The sequence below is a fragment of the Schistocerca cancellata genome, chromosome 1 (assembly GCF_023864275.1).
Source record: "Schistocerca cancellata isolate TAMUIC-IGC-003103 chromosome 1, iqSchCanc2.1, whole genome shotgun sequence".
NCBI lineage: Eukaryota > Metazoa > Arthropoda > Insecta > Orthoptera > Acrididae > Schistocerca > Schistocerca cancellata.
The window spans coordinates 600,876,034-600,894,945 of NC_064626.1; the positions used below are offsets into that span (position 1 = coordinate 600,876,034).

At 41.0% G+C, this 18,912-nt stretch overlaps 1 protein-coding gene across 1 annotated transcript in view; it reads right to left on the reverse strand.

Moving 5' to 3' along the window:
* Positions 1 to 18,912, reverse strand: part of LOC126182350 (DNA repair protein RAD51 homolog 4-like) — a 110,939-nt gene that overhangs the window by 5,226 nt on the left and 86,801 nt on the right. The gene's annotated exons all lie outside the window — the stretch shown is intronic.

Here is an 18,912-nt window from a genome sequence, read left to right on the forward strand (position 1 = left end):
ATGCGGACAGACAGCTTGATGGTTGTCATGCCTACATAGAATTCAGCACAGAGGTTGCAGCTTAGCTAGTAAATCACATGACTGGTTTCACAAGTATCCCTGCCTTTGATGGGATAGGTGATGTTGGTGACCGGACTGGAGTAGGTGGTGGTAGGAGGATGTACGGGACAGGTCTTGCATCTAGGTCTATTACAGGGATATGAGCCATAAGGTAAGGGATTGGGAGCAAGGGTTGTGTAAGGATGGACGAGTATATTGTGTAGGTTCGGTGGACAGCGGAATACCACGGTAGGAGGGGTGGGAAGGATAGTGGGCAGGACAAGGTGAGTCAGCAAGAGAAGTGAATCAGATGCAACATTACTAATTACTATGGCAGGAGAGGGTGATAGGGCATGAGATATGATGAACGGTACCACCCTGTAGAAGGAAACCATGCATACTGTAACTGTGGCTGCATGGTACAGTGCATATTAGACCGCAGTCTCTGTAACAATGTATGATTGAATAAATGGTCTCTAGCATGGAAACCATGCATTTCTGGATATAAGTTCATTAGACCTTTTTTGTTCATTTAAGTTCATTAGGCATTTTTTGTTCCATATCCTCTTATCAGTCAATCCCTAGAATTTTTACATGGTGGAAAAAAATCACCTTGTACAACTGTCTCAAAAAAATTCAAAGATGAAAATTCTCACATCAAACTTTTACACTGAGCCTACCGATGGTATGGATAGTTCAGGTATTGACAAGTATTATACAACATCAAGAAGTAGCCAACAACCACCCTTCCACCATTTGTTTTAATGGTTTGCTGAGTGGAGTATTGTGTGTAGTCAGGCTAGTTTTTGACAAGTGAGTTGCAGCCAGGGAGAAATTTGGAAAAATGTATGATACTGTTTAAAAAAAATTCATGGAGAATAAGCTAATTGTAAAAAGTAAACCACAATGTTTCATACGCAGTAGATAAATTATAATCAAACAATCATCTTAGTAAAATAAAAATAAAATTTTAATCCACTGGATTTTGACACAGTAAAAGCAGCTTTTAAAAATCTGTCTTGCTATCCTTCCAGTAAAATCTTAATGAAATCCTATCCTTGGTTAACATTTTGTGAAGTGTAAAATACATGTGAATAAAGTGCATTGCATATTCATCAGAATAACTAATGATCAGTAAAATTCAGAACAGATAAAGTAGGACTGCAATTGAACTGATTATTAAATTAATTGTAGCTTCTGCAACCCAAGTAAAGATCCTCATTTCAGATTTAAATCAGGCAATGTTACTTTATTAAACACAGTTATATGCAGAATAGTAGTAATTATCACAACAGTGAATTGGGTAGTCATTACAGTACCATTTTCAGCATTTTGAGTCACATTATTCAAATTTAATTTGACTGAGAATCTTATAGTCATTAAGCACAGCAGGTAGTCACCTCAGTTAAGATGTGGTTTCTCTTAACAAGGACAAGTGAATCTTGTGAGCCAGAAGCTGCAGTTTACAAGCTGACTGGAATGCATTAGTTTGTATAATGTCACAGAGTGCCTTGCCAACGTTTGTCAGTTGTTCTGCTGATAGGAGAATTTCCTATGATGTGATGGAAACTATGTTGGTGGTGACAGAGAAAATTACAGTTTCTAGAGCTTTAGGCAGGGCACAGTACATCAATGAGTAATTCTACTAGGGCCAGAGTGGGCTCAACTAGGGCAAAGGTCCATGGTTGTGGCAAGATGTGAAGTAAAATTGTAGTTGTGGACTGATGAAAACAACCTGAAGTCAAAAAATTTCAAGGGTAGCTATAAAATTGAGGACTCTTAGCACAGAGGTGGTGCTGTATGTGGTGATTAATTTTGGTACTGTAACAGTTTCTCAAGACAGCAGTCTTGAACTCATAAAGATCAGCCAAACTATGTTTCAAGTGTGGAAAAACTGCGTGATATTTGACTTATGTTCCCATCACAGGTGTGGAATTGCACTATCACTTTCAGGCTCCTGAAGACCAGTGTTGTGGGGTAACACAAGATATGTGGCAGTTTTTAGTTGTGATAGCTGACTGGAATTTGTAATTTTCAAAGAAGACTATATGGAGACTTAGCAGAAGCTGGTGTTATGAATCAAATCAAGCAAAAAGGAGAGGTATTGGTCATATAAACAGACTTTGTGAGGCTTGTTAAGGCGAGAATAAAAAATACTATTTTCATCCAAATTTTTGTGTTTGACTTTCTGTGCTGTTGGCGTTGGCTGAGATTTACAGTGACACAGAATGATGCTAGCAGGGGAGAATGGTAATGGTGTATGTTTCCAGTTCAGTGGTCAGATTTTGGATCTTCATGGAATGCAAAAAAAATGAGAGTTGATACCAAAGGTAGTATAGAAATGGTAACATTTTTATCCTTGTCTAATGAGTCTAGGAGAGGCTGGCAATCCTTATCTAAATTATTTTAATAATACTCAAGTGATGATCTGTGTCTGACAATAAATGTATCACTCATCAGTAGTGGCATAGTTGCATCACACTGTGAGATTACATGCTCCATCATGTAGGAAATGACAGCAACAGATGGTTGTTATTGCAATGAAAAGAGAGAAACTTCACCACAATAAATCTTTAAAAATATTCAAAAAGACCAGCAATGACGTGCACCTCACAGATGAGACTATTAAAATGCCGTGGATCAACAACCGAAGCATTTGGAACAAATTCCAAGTGTTGAAAGATGATGTAAAATGTAGGGAAGATCACATCCCACAAGGTACAAAAAGCTGGCTAAAATCCAAAATGACAGCAGCAAGATTTTTGGGGTAACTCTTAGTGTACATAAAAAGGCCAGGCTAATGGGAAATGGAGGTAGTGTATCTGTTGCAGTACACAGTACATCAAAAATCCACTGAGACTGAAATTGAAGCTGCATGTGAGTGCATCTGGACAATACTTGGTTTCAAGGGTGAGCACAAACTCATAACCGCATATTTCTGTTGACCCTAAAATGTGTGCCCTGTCATAGCAAAAACCTTTAGAAAAAAATCTCAGCTTCCTTGCACATACATTTACCAATCATGTAGTCATCACTAGAGGAGACATTAGTGATTCAACAATTAAATTGAAAAATGGCAAGAAATTTATTTGCAATTGTGAATAAGATCAGACTCCAGCTGGACAATGTACTCGTGACACTAAAAATTTGTGCCAGACCAAGACATGCGTGCATGGCTGAAGGACACTGCAACATACATTGTAAAAATACCGGCACTGCAATATAGTGGAGAAATTTCAGTTTTGTAAGTGATGGGTGTGACAAGGCATCCTGTGAAACAATACTATTTACAATTTTAAAGCAATTGTAGGCCTGCAGCTGGTTATCATTTATTACACCCTTAGATATTTTGACTGGAAACCTCACATAAGCCATTTAAGATTGATGAAGGCAGCTCTTGTCTTGCAATTTATTAGTGTACTCTGGCTGTGTTAAGATTGTGACGACAGACTCACCACACTATCCGTTAGAAGGATCATCACTCGTGGAACTCAGCTGTCCTCAGAGATGCCGCTCACTGTCCTCTAACATCTTTGTTTAGCAAATTGTGGAAATGATGGGGTTTCAAGCATTAGCCAATTGATACCCACTATCATGACTCATTATATTTCCTGGCAATCATATTTCCAAAGATTCTTTAATAACAGAGTCCTAAAAAATGTTTCTATCCTCAAAATTATTGTTTTACCACACTCCATCAGATGTCCAGAGGAGCTACAAGATTCAGGAATAGCAAACTTGGTGTGCTGCAAAAAGCAACTGCAGCATTGATACACTCCTGGAAATGGAAAAAAGAACACATTGACACCGGTGTGTCAGACCCACCATACTTGCTCCGGACACTGCGAGAGGGCTGTACAAGCAATGATCACACGCACGGCACAGCGGACACACCAGGAACCGTGGTGTTGGCCGTCGAATGGCGCTAGCTGCGCAGCATTTGTGCACCGCCGCCGTCAGTGTCAGCCAGTTTGCCGTGGCATACGGAGCTCCATCGCAGTCTTTAACACTGGTAGCATGCCGCGACAGCGTGGACGTGAACCGTATGTGCAGTTGACGGACTTTGAGCGAGGGCGTATAGTGGGCATGCGGGAGGCCGGGTGGACGTACCGCCAAATTGCTCAACACGTGGGGCATGAGGTCTCCACAGTACATCGATGTTGTCGCCAGTGGTCGGCAGAAGGTGCACGTGCCCGTCGACCTGGGACCGGACCACAGCGACGCACGGATGCACGCCAAGACCGTAGGATCCTACGCAGTGCCGTAGGGGACCGCACCGCCACTTCCCAGCAAATTAGGGACACTGTTGCTCCTGGGGTATCGGCGAGGACCATTCGCAACCGTCTCCATGAAGCTGGGCTACGGTCCCGCACACCGTTAGGCCGTCTTCCGCTCACGCCCCAACATCGTGCAGCCCGCCTCCAGTGGTGTCGCGACAGGCGTGAATGAAGGGACGAATGGAGACGTGTTGTCTTCAGCGATGAGAGTCGCTTCTGCCTTGGTGCCAATGATGGTCGTATGCGTGTTTGGCGCCGTGCAGGTGAGCGCCACAATCAGGACTGCATACGACCGAGGCACACAGGGCCAACACCCGGCATCATGGTGTGGGGAGCAATCTCCTACACTGGCCGTACACCACTGGTGATCGTCGAGGGGACACTGAATAGTGCACGGTACATCCAAACCGTCATCGAACCCATCGTTCTACCATTCCTAGACCGGCAAGGGAACTTGCTGTTCCAACAGGACAATGCACGTCCGCATGTATCCCGTGCCACCCAACGTGCTCTAGAAGGTGTAAGTCAACTACCCTGGCCAGCAAGATCTCCGGATCTGTCCCCCATTGAGCATGTTTGGGACTGGATGAAGCGTCGTCTCACGCGGTCTGCACGTCCAGCACGAACGCTGGTCCAACTGAGGCGCCAGGTGGAAATGGCATGGCAAGCCGTTCCACAGGACTACATCCAGCATCTCTACGATCGTCTCCATGGGAGAATAGCAGCCTGCATTGCTGCGAAAGGTGGATATACACTGTACTAGTGCCGACATTGTGCATGCTCTGTTGCCTGTGTCTATGTGCCTGTGGTTCTGTCAGTGTGATCATGTGATGTATCTGACCCCAGGAATGTGTCAATAAAGTTTCCCCTTCCTGGGACAACGAATTCACGGTGTTCTTATTTCAATTTCCAGGAGTGTATTTGGTGCAGCATGCCTCCATGGTGCACATTATCTGGTCTATGTAATCCATAACACACTGACACGGAATTTGTAAATTCCAGCCTACCACAATAATAAGTAATCGTGCACTATTCCCAAAAGGTCTGCAGTATTAGATAGTGTGTGGAAAACCAGTTTAATCTAAAACTTGTGGATTCCAGTTGTCTTGAAAGAAATATTGCCAAAAAAAGGAAGAAAACTAGGAATTTTGCTGGCATGATCTCCTCTGTATCTACATCCTGGTTTTTGGCTCTTAAAAGTGCATGGCATGTTTCCCTTCTTATTCTTCTGCAGTGCCCAAAGGAAGGTATCAACTGAATTTTGCACCTACATGAAAAGCACAGCCTTTGTAAATTTGGTGAGCATGCTGAAGAAACTTAACAACACTTGCCTTTGGATGCTGCAGAAAAAATAAGAAGAGAAACCCGTCATGCGCTTTCGAAAACTCCTCCTCCAGGCAGCAACCGAACCTCTGCAGAAAGGGCCACACTACACAGTCTTCATGAGCATCCAGCCATAATGGTACTTAAGTCGGTTGTTGTTGTTATGGTCTTCCGTCCTGAGACTGGTTTGATGCAGCTCTCCACGCTACTCTATCCTGTGCAAGCTCCTTCATCTCCCAGTACCTACTGCAACCTACATCCTTCTGAATCTGCTTAGTGTATTCATCTCTTGGTCTCCCCCTACGATTTTTACCCTCCACGCTGCCCTCCAATATTAAATTGGTGATCCCTTGATGCCTCAGAACATGTCCTACCAAGCGATTGCTTCTTCTGGTCAAGTTGTGCCACAAACTTCTCTTCTCCCCAATCCTATTCAATACTTCCTCATTAGTTATATGATCTACCAATCTAATCTTCAGCATTCTTCTGTAGCACCACATTTCCAAAGCTTCTATTCTTTTCTTGCCCAAACTATTTACCGTCCATGTTTCACTTCCATACATGGCTACACTCCATACAAATACTTTCAGAAATGACTTCCTGACACTAAAATCTATACTCGATGTTAACAAATTTCTCTTCTTCAGAAACGCTTTCCTTGCCATTGCCAGTCTACATTTTATATCCTCTCTACTTCGACCATCATCAGTTATTTTGCTCCCCAAATAGCAAAAATCCTTTACTACTTTAAGTGTCTCATTTCCTAATCTAATTCCCTCAGCATCACCCAACTTAATTCGACTACATTCCATTATCCTCGTTTTGCTTTTGTTGATGTTCATCTTATATCCTTTCAAGACACTATCCATTCCGTTCAACTGCTCTTCCAAGTCCTTTGCTGTCTCTGACAGAATTACAATGTCATCGGCGAACCTCAAAGCTTTTATTTCTTCTCCATGCATTTAACAGTTTGCAACAAATGGTGACAACTTAATGCTTGTAAATACGAGTAGGCATGAGTGGGCTCATTATAAACTGAATCCCACTGAGAGCCATCATTTATCTATCCAACCAAAATGTCCAAGGCAGAGCGTCCTTTCTCTATTTCGTTTGTGAATTGAATGTTCTTTTGACTGGTGCTGAAGTGGTGTAAAAACTCTGTCACTTTATCTTCTTCATGAGGCCACTCTGTGAAAGTATCGTCCACACACCTACAAAATGCAGGTGGTTTAAAGGTCACTGATAACAGTGCTCTCGTCTCAAAATCTTCCATAAAAAGCACTATGCAATCTACTCAAAAAAATTCTTCATGAAGATAAAAGAAGTTGAAGAGACAGTATTCCAGAACAAAGCAATAATGTCCACCTGAAATTATTACCACCTAGTGCCAAAGACTCTGCAGAGGGACCTTTATAAAAAGTGATACTGCATCAAAGCTACGTAAACAGTCTGAACTTCTTAAATAAAGAGACCTCAATTTATTATTATCAGTCAAGTCTAATATATGATGTGATTACTTGCTTAGTAATAGTCTCAGAAGAAAGAAATATGCATGATTAAATTGTATGTAGGAACACCAATGTTGCTTACTGTTGGTCGTAAATGTAGATTATCTTTACATATTTTAGGAAGACCATACAGACTGGGCGTTACACAGTCATGTGATCTAAACCTCTTGATGGTCTCTTGAGGTAATAAGGAAGAAATCAAGAATGTAGAAGTTCTCTATTGCACATGTCCCGTATGGTCATAATCAATCTTCTTATACACAGAATCACTTAATAGACCATGCACCTTATCCACATACAGACTACAAGGTTGCAGTACTGTTGAATTACCTTTGTTAGACTTAACCACTCCCCCCATGAACCATGGACCTTGCCGTTGGTGGGGAGGCTTGCGTGCCTCAGCGATACAGATAGCCGTACCGTAGGTGCAACCACAACGGAGGGGTATCTGTTGAGAGGCCAGACAAACATGTGGTTCCTGAAGAGGGGCAGCAGCCTTTTCAGTAGTTGCAGGGGCAACAGTCTGGATGATTGACTGATAACGGCTGAAAGCAAGGGGAAACTACAGCCATAATTTTTCCCGAGGGCATGCAGCTTCACTGTATGATTAAATGATGATGGCGTCCTCTTGGGTAAAATATTCCAGAAGTAAAATAGTCCCCCATTCGGATCTCCGGGCAGGGACTACTCAAGAGGATGTCGTTATCAGGAGAAAGAAAACTGGCGTTCTACGGATCGGAGTGTGGAATGTCAGATCCCTTAATTGGGCAGGTAGGTTAGAAAATTTAAAAAGGGAAATGGATAGGTTAAAGTTAGATATAGTGGGAATTAGTGAAGTTCGGTGGCAGGAGGAACAAGACTTCTGGTCAGGTGACTACAGGGTTATAAACACAAAATTAGATAGGGGTAATGCAGGAGTAGGTTTAATAATGAATAGGAAAATAGGAATGCGGGTAAGCTACTACAAACAGCATCATGAATGCATTATTGTGGCCAAGATAGATACGAAGCCCACACCTACTACAGTAGTACAAGTTTATATGCCAACTAGCTCTGCAGATGACGAAGAAATTGAAGAAATGTATGATGAAATAAAAGAAATGATTCAGATAGTGAAAGGTGACGAAAATTTAATAGTCATGGGTGACTGGAGTTCAGTAGTAGGAAAAGGGAGAGAAGGAAACATAGTAGGTGAATATGGACTGGGGCTAAGAAATGAAAGAGGAAGCTGCCTGGTAGAATTTTGCACAGAGCACAACTTAATCATAGCTAACACTTGCTTCAAGAATCATAAAAGAAGGCTGTATACATGGAAGAAGCCTGGAGATACTGACAGGTTTCAGATAGATTATATAATGGCAAGACAGAGATTTAGGAACCAGGTTTTAAATTGTAAGACATTTCCGGGGGCAGATGTGGACTCTGACCACAATCTATTGGTTATGAACTGTAGATTAAAACTGAAGAAACTGCAAAAAGGTGGGAATTTAAGGAGATGGGACCTGGATAAACTGAAAGAACCAGAGGTTGTAGAGTGTTTCAGGGAGAGCATAAGGGAACAATTGACAGGAATGGGGGAAAGAAATACAGTAGAAGAAGAATGGGTAGGCTTTGAGGGATGAAGTAGTGAAGGCAGCAGAGGATCAAGTAGGTAAAAAGACGAGGGCTAGTAGAAATCCTTGGATAACAGAAGAAATATTGAATATAATTGATGAAAGGAGAAAATATAAAAATGCAGTAAATGAAGCAGGCAAAAAGGAATACAGACATCTCAAAAATGAGATCGACAGGAAGTGCAAAATGGCTAAGCAGGGATGGCTAGAGGACAAATGTATGGATGTAGAGGCTTATCTCACTAGGGGTAAGATAGATACTGCCTACAGGAAAATTAAAGAGACCTTTGGAGATAAGAGAACCACTTGTATGAACATCAAGAGCTCAGATGGAAACCCAGTTCTAAGCAAAGAGGGGAAAGCAGAAAGGCGGAAGGAGTATATAGAGGGTATATACAAGGGTGATGTTCTTGAGGACAATATTATGGAAATGGAAGAGGATGTAGATAAAGATGAAATGGGAGATATGATACTGCGTGAAGAGTTTGACAGAGCACTAAAGACCTAAGTCAAAACAAGGCCCCGGGAGTAGACAACATTCCATTAGAACTACTGATAGCCTTGGGAGAGCCAGTCTACCATCTGGTGAGTAAGATGTATGAGACAGGCGAAATACCCTCAGACTTCAAGAAGAATATAATAATTCCAATCCCAAAGAAAGCAGGTGTCAACAGGTGTGAAAATTACCAAACTATCAGTTTAGTATGTCACAGCTGCAAAATACTAACGCGAATTCTTTACAGGCAAATGGAAAAACTGATAGAAGCCGACCTCGGGGAAGATCAGTTTGGATTCCGTAGAAATATTGGAACACGTGAGGAAATACTGACCCTACGACTTATCTTAGAAGAAAGATTAAGGAAAGGCAAACCTACGTTTCAAGCATTTGTAGACTTAGAGAAAGCTTTTGACAATGCTGATTGGAATACTCTCTTTCAAATTCTGAAGGTGGCAGGGGGTAAAATACAGGGAGCGAAAGACTATTTACAATTTGTACAGAAACCAGATGGCAGTTATAAGAGACGAGGGGTATGAAAGGGAAGCAGTGGTTGGGAAGGGAGTGAGACTGGGTTGTAGCCTATCCCCGAAGTTATTCAATTTGTATGTTGAGCAAGCAGTAAAAGAAACAAAAGAAAAATTCAGAGTAGGAATTAAAATCCATGGAGAAGAAATTAAAACTTTGAGATTGTTAAGGCTTTTGTGGTCACTTGTTGACAAACTGCCTATTGGCTCCTGTCTTGGGTTCTTCAGCCAACGTTCATCTAATGATCACACGTAATACGAATCAATTAATCAAGGAATCTTCTCTGCCGGCGGACATACAGAGAAGCCTGCACAACACAGAAGCCCTACCCCCTCAGCTGTATGGATTACCCAAGATCCATAAGAACAACATTCCACTGAGACCGAATGTTAGCGCTCCTGGCTCACCGACGTATAAACTGACAAAACACTTGGCCTCTCTGCTCCAGCCACACGTGGGGAAGACTGACACATACATAAAGGACTCAGGACATTTCACTGAGAAGCTGAAGAAACTGAAACTTGCACCAAATGATATCCTTGTCAGCTTTGATGTTGTTTCGTTATTTATGAAAGTGCCACACAGTGACGCTCTGGAGCACATCGGTTCCATTTTCCCATAAGACATCGAAAAGCTCCTCCATGCATGTCTCACTATGAGCTAATTCACATGGAATGGTGATTTCTACAAACAGCTGGAAGGTGTCGCCATGGGTAGTCCTCTTAGTACAGTGGTGGCCAACTTCTTCATGGAACAATTTGAAGCACAGGCACTGGACTTGGCGACTTGCAAACCTAAGGTGTGGTACAGGTATGTCGATGATACTTTCGTGGTGCAGAGCCATGGTGCAGAGCCATGGTGAATAACAGCTCGGTGACTTCCTAAGACACTTGAACAACCTCCATGCCAACATAACATTTATCATGGAAGTAGAAAAGGACAAGAATCTGCCATTTATAGATGTGCTGGTCACAAGGATGACGAAAACCTGGGACACAGCATGTATCAAAAACCGACACACACGGACTGATACCGGCACAAACTATCAAACCACCACCCGAGTCATAAAAGAGGCATGATTAATATGCTCGTAAGGAGAGCAGGGCGAATATGTGAGCCGCAGCACCTTAGACGAGAAATGCAACACCTGGAAAGTGTTCTGAGGAGCAATGGGTACTCCACAAATTATATTAGAAGTGTAACAGAGCCAAACACTCAGCGAAGTAAGGAACCAGAAAAAGAAATGTTGGGTATGGCCTTTCTGCCATACATTCCCAGAGTGATGGACAGAATCGGCCGTATATTGCGCAAACATGGCATAAAGATGATTTTTAAACCGACAAAGAAGATCAGCGAAGGAGAAAAGGGACCTACTTGCAATGTCGGGAATATCCCGTATACCATGCACATGCGGAAAAGTTTATGTTGGAATGACTGGACGATCAATTAACACCAGGATCAAAGAGCATAAGTGACATTGAAGGTTGGGGCAGGTGGAAAAATAGGCCGTGGCAGAGCACACACTGCGTGAGACTGACCACGTAATAAAATTCGCCGACACTGAAGTTCTGGCTGTAGAGAAGCACTAGCACATGCTTGTTCAGAGAAGCTGTAGAAGTACAAAAACATGAGAACAGTTTCAACAAGAAAGAGGAAAGCCTTAAGGTAAATGGATCCTGGCTTTCCGTACTACAGCAAACGACTGTTGCAGGTAGCAAGAGGAGAACAGCACCAGAAATGACCACAGAGCAGCCCTTGAACGTTGGCGCGCCAGGTACATATAGTCTGTGGCCGCAAGCTCGGCTCCAGTTCACCACCGGCAATGGAGGATGAAGCTTTGACAATGCCAGCCACTCGTGCTGGTGAAACATCAGTAAAATCATCAGATGAATGTTGGCTGAAGAACCTGAGACAGGAGCCAATAGGCAGTTTGTAAAACTTTGAGATTCACCAATGACATTGTAATACTGTCAGAGACAGCAAAGGACCTGGAAGAGCAGCTGAACAGAATGGACAGTGTCATGAAAGGAGGATATAAGATGAACATCAACAAAAGCAAAACGACGATAATGGAATGTAGTCGAATTAAATCAGGTGATGCTGAGGGTATTAGATTAGGAAATGAGATGCTTAAAGTAGTAAATGAGTTTTGCTATTTGGGGAGCAAAATAACTAATGATGGTCGAAGTAGAGAGGATATAAAATGTAGACTGGCAATGGCAAGGAAAGCATTTCTGAAGAATAGAAATTGGTTAAGATCGAGTATAGATTTAAGTGTCAGGAAGTCTTTTCTGAAAGTATTTGTATGGAGTGTAGCCATGTATGGAAGTGAAATGTGAATGACAAATAGTTTAGACAAAAAGAGAATAGAAGCTTTCGATATGTGGTGCTACAGAAGGATGCTGAAGATTAGATGGGTAGATCACGTAACTAATGAGGAAGTATTGAATAGGATTAGGGAGAAGAGAAGTTTGTGGCACAACTTGACCAGAAGAAGGAATCGCTTGGTAGGACACATTCCAAGGCATCAAGGGATCACCAATTTAGTATTGGATGGCAGCGCAGAGGGTAAAAATCGTAGAGGGAGACCAAGAGATGAATACACTAAACAGATTCAGAAGGATGTAGGTTGCAGTAGGTACTGGGAGATGAAGAAGCTTGCACAGGATAGAGTAGCATAGAGAGCTGCATCAAACCAGTCTCTGGACTGAAGACAACAACAACAACATCCAGCATGTTAAGAGGGTACTGTCAATTAAAGACAACAAATAGGAAGTTGATGGTGCCAAAATCCTTAGGTTTTCTTCCTTTGTTAGTAATAATTTTTTCAATATGTCAGAATCCTACAGAAACCTTTGGTTGAACTGATTTCTGTCCACTGTCTACTATTGTGGACCTTCTGGTATAATGAAGAATGATATGTTTTCGTGGAAGACTGGAATTTATAAAATACCATGCCTTTGTAGTATGGCTTACATAGGCCAGACAATGTGCAATGTGCAAGAACTTTGCACTGAACATCAACAAAACACTTGCCTTTTGCAGTCAACCAAGTCTGCTATTGCTGAACAGTGTAGCTCCACCAGCCATTCAATAGAGTATGATAAAACAATAATTTTGGCCACAGCAACATCTTTTTAGAACTCCATTATTAAAGACTCTGTGGAATATGCTCGGCAGAAAATCTGATGAACTGTGACAGCAGATACAAGTTGGACAATGCATGGAACCCCATCATTCCTACAATTTGCTCTAAAAGAAGACATCAGAGTATGCTGATGGCTACTGGGAGTGCCAACAGTGAGACAGGTCAGTTCTGCAATTCCAAAAGTGATGGCACTGCCTGCTACGTCATGTGGTCAGTTTGTCACCATACTCTTAATGCATGGGAGTAATACATTCAGTGTGCTAATAATCTGCATGATGGGTGAAGTCTTCATCAGTGTTCACTGGCTCACCTGATGATGATCGGCAGGTACAAATTTGAAATAATGTGTAGTGCAACAAATGAGGATCTGCTGCAAGCCCAAAGCTTCTTCAAACATTCAACCTGCTGGTAATTTTTTTTTTTTAAATTCACAATACTAAATGTTTTCCCTAAAAGTTACTTATGGCAGATAGTTTGGAAGCCCACCCGTTAATATTTGATCTATTAGAAACAAATAGATCCTACTTCTTTGATGGCGTTCACCCTGGAACAGGCATCAGTGACAAGAGGCAGTTTTAGCCAGAATGATTACCAAAACCCAATGAACAAGATAAAGAGGCAGCAGTGTCATAACTCATTGAAGAAATTGATACATTTAACTCTTGGCACAAGCCTGTAGAGGAACAAAGATTCAAGGTTGCAAAAATACTTAATCAAGCAAATGATAGATATGTGCCTAGTAGAACATTTCATGGTGGCAAGGGCCAGCATCACTCAAAGCCTTGAATGATCTCCACAACAGAATATTATCGAAAGAGTTCTCACAAAATCCAAAGAAATTCTGGTCATACACAGAGCTGTCTGTACTGTCCAGACAATTATGTTTGATGAATGAACTGAACTTTAGAGTAGGAATGCAAAAGCAGAAATACTGAACTTGGTTTTCTAATGATCCTTTGCAGTGGGAAAACTCAGAGCACTGCTCCAATTTAATTTTCGCACCACTGCACAAATGACTGATATAGATATTAGTGTTAGTGGTGATGAGAAGCAGCCGAAATCACTAGAATGTCTGAAGCTCCAAGGACTGACAGAATCTCTTTAAGAATCTACACAGACTTTTCTGCTAACATAGACCCTCTTTTAACCATAATCAATTGTAGACTATTCAAACAAAAAAAGGGGGACCCAGTAAAAAAAGAAATCACATTTCACACATGTCTACAAGAATGGTATCCACAAAACTACCACCCACTATTACGGATTACTGACATCCACTGTTGAAGAATCTCAAAACATGGGCCATGGCATTTAGGCACTGAAATACACCTTGTCTTCTGAAAAGCATTTAATTCAGTACCATACTGATGCCTATGAACGGAAGTGTGGTTACATAGCACATCAAACAAAGTGAATGTATTTCGGATTTCCTAGTAGAAAAGATGCAGCATGTTATCTCCACTGGAGAATCATCGACAAGTGTAGAAATAACTTCAGGAATGCCCCAAGGAAGTGGGTTGGGGCCTTTGTTGTTCATACTGTATATCAATAATTGCACTTGTGGTCTACCGGTAGCATCTTTGATTAGTACTCAAAACATCATTGGTCCCAGGTTCAAAACCTGACACCACTTAAATTTTTATAAATAATCAGCCTTGGTGGCCGAAGACTTCCAGTGTAAGAAGTCTGTCAATGGCCTTGTTAAAGAGGATGGAGGAGTGGACAGAGGTCTATGGCAGTCTCTTGTCCTTGGAGTAGGAAACCGCCCCTAAAGGCGGAAGAATCAGCAATAATTAATGGCATGAGGATGCAGAAGGTAATGGAAACCACTGCATTAAAGACACATAACATATATACACAGGACATGTGACCCATAATTGACAAAGTGTCATGGTGGTCTCTCCATTGGCAAAAGATTCTGAAATAGTGCCCAAAAGATTCTGGAATAGCCCCCCATTCCGATCCCTGGGAGTGGACTGCTGATGGGGAAGTGACCATAAGAAAAAAATTGAATAGCTAACAAAAGAATAATGTTCTACAAATTAATTATGTCAATTTCTGGATTCATTTATAAAATGATAATGTAAATTAATAGAAATTCATATGCCAAGCAAATTTATAAGCCCTTTGGAAGTTTGTTAGTACCGCAGAGTGAGGGAGTAGTGGACATGCCTCTGATGTGATCAGATGTGTGTTTATTTTTTGGAAGAACAATGTAATTTTCTGCTTTGTTGATGTGGAAATCGTAAAGACAGTGTGATACAGAAAAATGTGAGAGAATAAAATTCTTAGCGTAAAACAAAAAAATACAAGGCTCACTTCAAATGTATTATGTCAATTGGAACCAAGAGAACCTATAGTGTTAAAAATTTCAGCTTCAAGAACCAGTCCCTAGACAAAGAACTGAAGCCAACTACAAGAAAAGATTATAAGTAAAATTTTTATTGTAAATCTTACTCCTCTTGAAGCTTATTAATAGAGTTAACCATAAAGACAGCGACATTCGACAAATGATGTGAGGGACGGTTAGATTACAGTGTGTAGAATGTATGAGTCTGGCATCATACCATCTGACTTTCAGGAGAATATCTTCCATACAATTCTGAAGATAGCAAGAGCTGACAGGTGCGAGAATTATCGCACAACCAGTTTAACAGCTCATGCATCCAAGTTGCTGACAAGAAAATTATACAGAAGAATGGAAAAGTAAATTGAGGATGTGTTACACGATGATCAGTTTGGCTTTAGAAAAGGTAAAGGCACCAGAGAGGCAATTCTGATGTTGCAGTTGATAATGGCAGCAAGACTACAGAAAAATCAAGACACTTTCATAGAATCTGTTGACCTGGAAAAAGTGTTTGACAATGTAAAATGGTGCAAGATATTCAATATTCAGAGAAAAATATGGGTAAGCTATACGGAGAGACGTGTAATACACAATATGTGCAAGAGCCAAGAGGAAGTAATAAGAGTGGATGACCAAGAAAGAAATGTTCAGATTAAAAAGGGTGTAGGACAAGTATGTAGTCTTTTGCCCCTACTGTTCAAACTGTACATCAAAGAAGGAATGATGGAAATAAAATAAAGATTCAGGAGTGGGGTTAAAATTCAAGGTGAAAGGATACCAACGATACAGTTCACTGATGACTTTGCTATCCTGAGTGAAAGTGAAGAAGAATTACATGATCTGTTGAATGGAATGACCAGTCTAATGAGAACAGAATATGGATTGACAGTAAATTGAAGAAAGATGAAAGTAATGAGAAGTAGCAGAAATAAGAACAGCGAGAAACTTAACATTAGGATTTATGGCTACGAAGTAGGTAAAGTTATGAAATTCTGCTACCTAGGCAGCAAAATAAAGAATGATGGACAGAGCAAGGAGGACATCAAAAGCAGACTAGCAGTGGCAAAAAGGGCATTCCTGGCCACAAGAAGTCTACTAGTGTCAAATATAGGCCTTAATTTGAGAATGTACGTTTGGAGCACAGCATTGTATGCCAGTGAAACATTGACTGTGGGAAAACCAGAACAGAAAAGCACTGAAGCATTTGAGATATGGTGCTACAGATTAATGTTGAAAATTATGTGGACTGATATGGTAAGGAATCAGGAGGTTCTGTGCAGAATCAAAGAGGAAAGGAATATGTGGAAAACTCTGACACGGAGGAGGGACAGGGTGATAGGACACTTGTTAAGAGGGAAACAGTAGAGGACAAAAGCCATAGAGGAAGACAGATACTGGAATACAACCAGCAATTAATTGAAGACACCAGTTGTAAGTGCTACTCTGAGATGAAGAGGTTGGCACAGGATCAGGAGACTGATGACCCAAAAAGAAATAAATAAATCTGCAAATTCAATCAGATCTTGAAAAGATATCAAAGTGGAGAAAAGATTACCAGCTTGCTTTAAATGTCCAGAAATTTAAAAATGTGTACACTCAACAAAATGCAGAAAAGTGGTGTCCTATGACTTTGACATTAATGTGTCATAACTCACACAAATACTTGGGTGTAAAAATTTGAGCGATTTGAAATGGAGTGATCACACAGACTCAGTTTTAGATTCATTGGAAAGATAATGAGGAATACACTAAGTTAACAAAAAAGATTGTTTAAAGGCTCTTGTGTGACCCATTCAAGAATGTTGCTCAAATGTGTGAAACATGACTAATAGGGGGATTAAATTTATACAAATAAGGGCAACAGGTGTGTTTGACTCAAAAGAGGGCATCAGAGGGATGCTGAAATGCCTAAACTGGCAGATTTTTGAAGACAGGTGCAAATTTTTCCATAAAAGCTTACTTTCAAAGTTCCAAGAACCTCAATTAAGTGAGGAACCTAGGAACATAGTAACAGCCTCTTATGTTATCATTCCCATAGGGACACAAACACAAGATTATAATGTAGTATAAGCAGGGCTGAGCCCCTGCACATTTGGCATTCGGCCACCTCACTCACAGATGTGCTTTGCGGGCCAAATATGGCTCCTGCTTTACCTCAGGAGGTTGTTTATCAACAGAAGATTCAGTGGGCTGTTTGCTGCCACACTTCTTGCAGCTGCTAGAGCATCTGGGAGCACAAGATGCACCAATACACAGCATAAAGGGCACGGCAAACAGTGCTGAAGTTGCTGGCACCTATTTGCGTCAAGTGTCCAGAGACTGTATTCCTCCACTGATGGCTCAGCTTTTCGACAGAAGTTCACACTCTGTGCCACAGACTAACCACTAGCCATCTCAAGTATATGCTATGGACCACAATGTCTGCCGCTGGCACTGGCACTGCTGCTGCTGCTGCTCCCATCAGACAAAGTCATCTCACCCCTCCGCTGTGATAATTCTGTACCAGCACCTGTGTCTCAATAGTCCACAAGCACACAGCCTCATGGCACAGAGCTGCTGATCATCCACAGTACCTCCCAACACATCACAACTTCTGACAATCGTGGACTCTGTCATAGTCGACAATGGCTGCACATCATCAAGATGCGCTTTTCTGTTGTACTCAAGTTTGGAATTTTGTCCTCTAAAACTGTACTGAGTTTATTTCAAGTTTAATAAACAAAGAGTTGTTATTGCAGCATGTAAATTTATCATTACCAATCACACCACTTGGCTGGGGCTATACAATAGCTTGCTCAGAGGCATTTAAGGAATCATTGTTCCTGCACTCAATATGTGCATGGAACAGGAAGACCCTTAACATATGGTACTATCGGAAGTACTCTCAGACCATGCACTCACAATGGTTTGCACAATACAGATGCAGGTGTAAATAAAGATTTTATTTGGGTTTTGTTCACCATTTTGGGACAAACCAATAAGGGAAAATATTACTACCTGAGATAGATAATCATAACTCTTGCAAAGATATCTTCAAAGATCATGGAATTCCTTTGTTAAATGTTCAGTACATTGTTTCTGATTTGTACTGGGGGAAATAATGAATGTCAGTTTCGCACTGAATGTGAAATCTGTATTTGAATGGATATGACTTTAACAAGCTACTAGAAATGTGCAACAATAAATTGGAAAGTTTTGGAAATTGAAAGAAGAATTAAAAACCTCTCTCATTAGTCATTTCTTTGACATATTATCTGCTTATCTAAATAAAAAAATCAGTGCTGTCATGTAAATATTAAGCAAGTAGCAGCTATTTATTATGACTGGGAAATGAGATTTTTTCAGAAAAGATGCTCTTATACTATTGGGGCTTTAACTTTAGTCCATGTTAACACAAACAAAAAATAGGACTTTAGTGGGACTTAATGTGGCATAATGCCTGCTGCTTTTATTTATTAATGTATTTCTTAAGTCAGTCCACGTACCTGACAGTTATCCCTCATGACAGAATATACAAAATCAGAGAATATCTCAACTTCTGCAGATCATATAACACTCTTAGAAGCACAGAAAGGGATTGTTTTCCCTCTTGCTGACAACCCTCATACACCAGTTTGGCTCTAAAGCTTGACT